This window comes from Pteronotus mesoamericanus, unplaced genomic scaffold, assembly GCF_021234165.1.
Source record: "Pteronotus mesoamericanus isolate MK-2021 breed Mesoamerican mustached bat unplaced genomic scaffold, CSHL_Meso_final contig_221, whole genome shotgun sequence".
Classification (NCBI taxonomy): domain Eukaryota; kingdom Metazoa; phylum Chordata; class Mammalia; order Chiroptera; family Mormoopidae; genus Pteronotus; species Pteronotus mesoamericanus.
The window spans coordinates 10,762,203-10,768,921 of record NW_026555092.1 but is presented as its reverse complement, the minus strand read 5'-3'; positions in this window follow the sequence as shown (position 1 = coordinate 10,768,921).

Below are 6,719 nucleotides of genomic sequence, written 5' to 3'. Positions count from 1 at the left end.
GGAAATACTCTATATGATACTATAATGATGACTATAATGATGACTACATGTCACTATACATTTGTCCAAACCCATAGAGTATAACACTAAGAGTGAACCCCAATGTAAACCATGGGTGTGGGGTGATTTCGATGTGTCAGTGTACTATTCTGGTGCTGGATGTTGATAACAAGGGAGGCTGTGTGTGGGAGGTGGTGCAGGGAAGATAGTATTTCAAATATCTGTACCTTCCTCTCAATATTGCTGTGAACCCTAAACTGCTCTAAAAATTGTTTTTAAAAATATTACTACTACTACTACTAATAAATCAGCATTGATGAAACTTAGCGACAAACTTGCTGGATGTCAGAGGTGAAGGAGACAAAGTAGTCTAGGGTGACTCCAGGTTTCTATCTCCCACAGTTGTTGAGGCCATTCACCAAGGCCACCTACAATATCTCCCGTAATCCTGTGATTGACTCCATTCTTGAAATGCCCCGGGCTTTGCCTTTGTAAATAACTAAACTCTGCATTTTTTTAAAGGCCTGAAACCTGACCAAGTGCTTGAGACAGAAAGAAACAAAAGGAATGAAGTAAATGAATAGATGCAGCTATGGATGAATCCTTAAGGGAGAGAAGAAATGGAATGATACAAGTTACTAAATACAGGCGAGTAGTTATCTGGGTCATGGCCAAACAAACAGGAAACACTCTGGCCTTAGCCATGTCAAGGCTTGTCTGTGAACCACCCCTGTTTGTTCATGGGAATGAACACACTGCTGCAGGGTGACAAGGAGGGTAGTTTTGAAGCTGGAGCTTAGAATAATCCTATGCACAAGGTTTCACAGCTGGTAAATGGCAGAGAGAGGATTCTAATAAAATCTAACAGATACTGAGCACTTTTTAAGTATCAAAACTGCTCTCAGTTCATAACATGTATGCATTCACTTAATAAACCTCCTAGCTCTGTGAGGTAGATAACATTATTATTCCCATTTTACAGACAAGAAAACGTAGGCCCTTAAAGGCTAAATAACCTATCCAAGATAACATACGGGGAAGCTAGGAATCAGACCCTAGCAACATGGCACCAAAGTTTGCTCTCTCGGCCACTCCTCATTGCCCCAGTTCTGTTTGCCCAATTCCAGAGACTGGCTGAGTCACTACGCTGTAACTACTGAGCAGACTACTCTGCCATGAGAAGAAGGCCAGGCTTAAGTGGAGATGGTGAAGCCAGTCCAGGTTAAGGGTAGCAAGAGGCCAAGGAAGTGAGACAGGTCTCTGTGGGCCTCTGAATCCAGGGGGCCTGGGATGGGCCCGGGGCAGCAGCAGGCCTGATGCACACAGACCGCTCTGTCGAGAGGCAGGTGAGGGATGAAGGGATTGAAACTTTATGCTGGGGCTGCAGCCAAGGTGAACTGGTGAGAGGAGGTAGGAGACTGGGGATGCTGGCGCTTGTTGAGATTCTAACAGGAAACTGTACAAAAATCAGGCTCTCTAGGTCTTGTGAAATTGATTTTATTTTTATGTCTTAAGTTTGTGCCAGGATGTTATTTCTCAGTTGAATTCCTTTGACTACTTCCGTCTCCAAATTACACTCTCATCTTCCTCCGGTAGCTGTGCGTTCATTCTCACGTGCAAACAAGGACTGCAAGCCGACAAGCCTTCTTTCCTGTAGGCTAAACATGTTGTCTGCATGTTGGCCAGGACCCAGAAAAGGAGCTCCTTCTGAGCCTAGAAACCTGTGTTCAGTCAGACCATCAGTCGCTGGTTTTGCTTTTACTTTCTTTTTCAAAAAATTTTATTGACCTTAACTCTTCACCCTAGGGTCTCACTTTTTTTTTTTTTTTTTTTTAAATTAACTGTAGAAATTCAGTGACTACCAAAGTTTAAAAGTACCTGGAGCACTACCCTTTGCTTCCTGCCTTTGGCCTCAGTTAACAGGCTCCATCTAACCTTCAGCACCCTCAGGCAAAGGTGAGTCCTATTTAAGAATCTACTTTTCTGGGAGGCTTTTTCTGACAGAAGCAACCTCTGGGATTAGTAGAGGCCAAGAGGGTACAGACGCACATGTACTGAGCCCTAAATTTGTACCCTGCAAGCACTGGGCATTCTGCAGCTTAATACTTACATTTACTAGGTATCAGATTCCATGCTAGGTGCTTTACAAAAACCACAGTGGTCTTTAAAAATACAAATCTAGGCCTGCCACCTTCCTGCCAAAAATCACTCAAGGGTTTTTTATTGCTCTTAGGACAGCATTCAGAATGAAGTTCTTACCAAGGTCTACAAGACTCTCTATGGGCTGGTCCCTGACTAAACCTGGAGCCCTCTTTCTTCACCTCCTAACTTAACTCTGGTATTCCTCCTCCAGATGCCATAGTATATGGGAGGGAAGAGGAGTGCAATGGTTTCAGGCTGCACTCACCTTCCTCCCATATACTCTAGTTTTTGAGCTGAGATCTTGGTTCAAATACCAGCTCTGGGCCTGGTTGGCCTGGTTGGCCTGGTTTGGATCATGTGTCCGTCAGTAAGCCAGTCACTGGCCAAGGTGATGGAACACTCAATGCTGCCCCCTGGAGCTCAAGAGTGAAATCAACCTTACTGGAAGCAGGCTGGCCCGAGAGAGAGAGGAAGGGATGATTCACCACAACACATCAGGAAATGTTGCCCAAGAAGGGAAAGCAGGTGCAGAAATAACAAATGTCCACTTCATTGTCATGCCATGTTTTGCAGACTTTGATCATTGTGCTCTTCCTCCAGGATACTTGTCTTATTCATGTGTCACATGTGTTCTTATTTAAGTCATATTTTCCCCACTCCCTTTTTGCACTTAGAGCTTTATTTTGAAATAAATTTACTTCCATCGCCCCTGTAAATAAAAAAACAGTATTACTCGCCATAAATAGGAAGTAACCTTACTTTTTTTTACAGTGAAAACAAAAACAATATTATTAAATTCTAGCTAGAGACTGTGTCCTGCTAAAAACGCTCGGGATTGTGGCCTTGTTCTCTCTTTGTTAAAAAGAGAGATTATCAAGTGTTAGAGAGGTGTAAAGACATGCTAGCACCAAACGGAGACTTTCTCCCAGATGTAATCAGAAGGCCTAAGAAAGAATTGAAAAGGAAATTACTTTCTCACTATGTAATTCAATGTGATGTGAGGCTGTATCCATATAGCATGCAAAAGTCATTTTCCATGCCACTTGAAATCATTTCGTATACCACTAGTGTAACTTGCCCAACACTTTAAAGACCATTGTCTAGGAGTGTTTGAACTTGGTCAAATTTGTTGTATGAATGGCCAAAGAAAGTGGGACTGAGGACTACTAGCTGGTTATGAGAGAGGGTGAGAGGTAAAACAGCCAGCAGATTTTATCAATAGACTATCACCTCTTTATCTAATCAGTTCTTTCTGATGAGATATAAAAGGAACTAGCTTAAGTCACCTTGTTTCTCTCCTTGCTTCCCAGCAAGCTGCCCCTTCTCTGTGTCAGGCATTGTCCTTCTAAGCTGGTGTCCACATAGTCTTCCCAATGAATGACCCTTCCTTCTGCTCAGCCAGAAACCTGGCCTCCATCTTTGACACCTCTTACTCATTCACCCCCTTCACTGCAATTTATCCAGCATATTCAATCACTTCTACCTCTTAAATACGTTCTCAAATCTTTCCATTTATGTTCCTTTCTGTTGCAATCACTGTAGTTCACATCACCATCGTCTTCCTTCTGGACTACAACTTCCTCCTATCAATTTTGTTTCCCCTTTTGCCCTGGTCCCGGAATCCACATTCCAAGAATCATTCAGAGTGATCTTTTTAGAAATTGATTAGGAACACTCACTCCTCTGCAGTAAGACTTCAATGGTTTGTTGAGGGTAGAATAAAAACTAGAGCAAGTCTGAACTGTGTCACCTTGACCTTCCTCCGTCTCACATCTTACTTCATTCCACCTACCTCCTCTGTCTCTGTGCTAGAGACCCCTCATTCTTCCTGGATCTGGGGGCTTCCTGTCCCAGGAGCCATCCATCCAACCTTCTGCTCCTGCTCCTTCTCTGTAATCCTGTAGTAATACTTTCCCTGGTCCCCAACACAAAGTATATATCCTCATCTTAGTCCCCATACTTTGCCTTTATAGCACGTTTCACTGTTTAAACCATCTATAAGAGAAAGAGAGAGAGAGAGAGAGAGAGAGAGAATGTTTGCTTAATGTCATTCTCCACCAAATTAAAAGCTTCATAAGAGGAGGGAACAATTCTGTGTTTCTTGTTCACTGATACATCCCCAACAATTAGCCCAAAGCCTGGCACTCATGCATGTTTGTTAAAACGCATAAATAAATGCTTTCCATAAAGCAAATAATGTTTTTAATGTCTAAAATTGACTAAAAGAGAAATGTGTTGCGTTAGGAGAGCAGAATTTGTAGGTTAAGCATTAAGTCTATTGACTATATTGGGTAAGAGGTTTGGTAGTGGAAAAGGTGTAATTATGTAGCTAAATGTGTTTAGGGATGATTTGTGTTTTATGTTTAGTTTGTGGAAAATAAAAAAATGTGTTAACTTGGGGAATTCAAGAAAGCATGAAGAATTGAAACATTGGACAAAACAGGCGGATTAACTCAGAGGATGCTGCTAAGTGTTCATCTTGAGACCACAGGAGTGATGTAAATCATGGTCATGGCTGGATACAGGGGAAAAGAGGGCCCCATAAAGGCTAAATCATATGGCCCCCACTCCTCTGGCTCTGCTCCCCTTACTAAGTACACCATACATGGAAAACTTGCCTGCAAATGGAGCTGTTACAACATGGAGCCAAGGTAGCTACACTTCGAAGAAGAATTTGGTAGAAAGAGAAGGAGTTTGGGGAGAGGCTAAATGTGGCATCATGTGGGGATGACACTTAGGGGTGATTTTTAAAAAGAATATACTGAGCCTGTGTGTTTGACAACATCTTGAGCAAGTTACCTTCCTGTGTGTTTCTCCTGCAAGCACGTGGCAGCCAGTGTTAACTAAGGATTTGTGAAGCCACGTTTCTTCTTCCCTTGCCCTTCTCTCCTCCACTGCTGCTTGGAAGGGAAAACCACAGGGAGAAGAACAAAGAAAAGTCAATAGTCTCTGCCAGATTTTTAAATGAAATATCTTCTTCCCATTATACTGATAAGGTCAATAGGGTTGGGAGACATGAAAGAATCAACAGGATGGGCTCTAATGGGATCAGTACACACACACTCTGTGTGTGTACAGTTAGTGTACAATCCCGAGAACTTAGAACATAAATCTTCATGAGTGGGTCTGTTGAAATGATCAACTAAAGAGTAAGTCTGACCATCAGCCCAAGGTCCCAACAAGGGTAAACCACTGGTGGGTTGGAGCCAGCTCATATCAGCTTCCAAGAGCCAATTTTTTAATTTCTTGAAATTTTGTGAGCCAGTTGTTAAGCACAGACATTATTAAAAATTCCACTTTTGAACCTACAATGAAAAAAATTTTTATTAAAACAAAGATAACATACTCAAAACTCATCACTACCTAATTATTTTACAATGTTTTACTACTATCTGTGCTCTTGGGGTTATGTGCTTCTATTATACCTGTAGGGTTGAAATACTATATAATGGTGTGCCACTGTGCACGTCTTCCCAACTCAGTGTTCAGCGACATCATGTCAGTGGCTCGAAATCGGCCTAGATGGGGATAATTATACCATGGAAATCAGAAAATACTACAAATCAGGACCTGATTTATTGTTTTGTTGATTGTCTAGACTTGAGAAAGTGATGGAGAAAATGTTACTGATGCAAATTAAACTTAAAAGCCTGTCATGTCTGTAAATGTTACATCGTGAATGGCACCAAAAAATTGAGGAAATATTCTTCCAGCATTTGAAAACTATTGTCTGGTTCAGCAAAGCGGTTGCTCATATCACTGATGAGCAAGTGGAGTTCCAGCATGCCTTCGTTGTCTCACTTTTATTTTACTTGTTGATGTAAAGGAAAAGATCAGCCAACATTCATGTCAAAACTACACTCATTCACCAGTCACTTCCCCAGGTTGGCTATAGATACAAGTGTTCAGCGAAACAATGGAAGCGTTCTGTGAGAACCGACCGACAATACAGAGTTCATAATGAGCAGTGTTGCCTGTTTTATTATTTGCAAATTGTGTGCTATACAGCCTATCGGTGAAGTTTTAAGAAACTTAATGGACACATGTACAGGATATACATAACTTTTTCAGAGCTGGTTGTTAAACACTGACCAGCATACCACTTTGTACCACTTTGTACCTCCCAAACCAAAGCAAGGGACTGAGCATAAGAGGTCATTGGGTTCTAATCAATTGATAGTCTGGCAGAAAGAAAGGTCAGTGGAAGGAAGCTGAACTTCATGAAGCCCTGAGCAGATCCAGCGGAGGGAAATTTCCCTGTTCATCCAATCCTGCCCACGAGAGAGGACATACGGAGACTGCGAGGAACAAGCATTACAGAGTCTGCCATTGTCTAGATCAGCTTCTTGACCTTGGCGCTATTTTGGACCAGGTAATTCTTAGTGGTGGGGAGCTGTCCTTTGCATTGCAGGATGTTCAGCAGCATCCCTGGCCACTGTCCAGCACATGCCAGCAGCACCTCTGCAACTGAGACAACCAAAAATATCTGCACACATTGGCCCTTGACTGGGGGCGTAAAGTTGCCCCTGGTTGAAAATCACTAGGTGAAATGAAACATCATTTCAATTCCTTTCAAC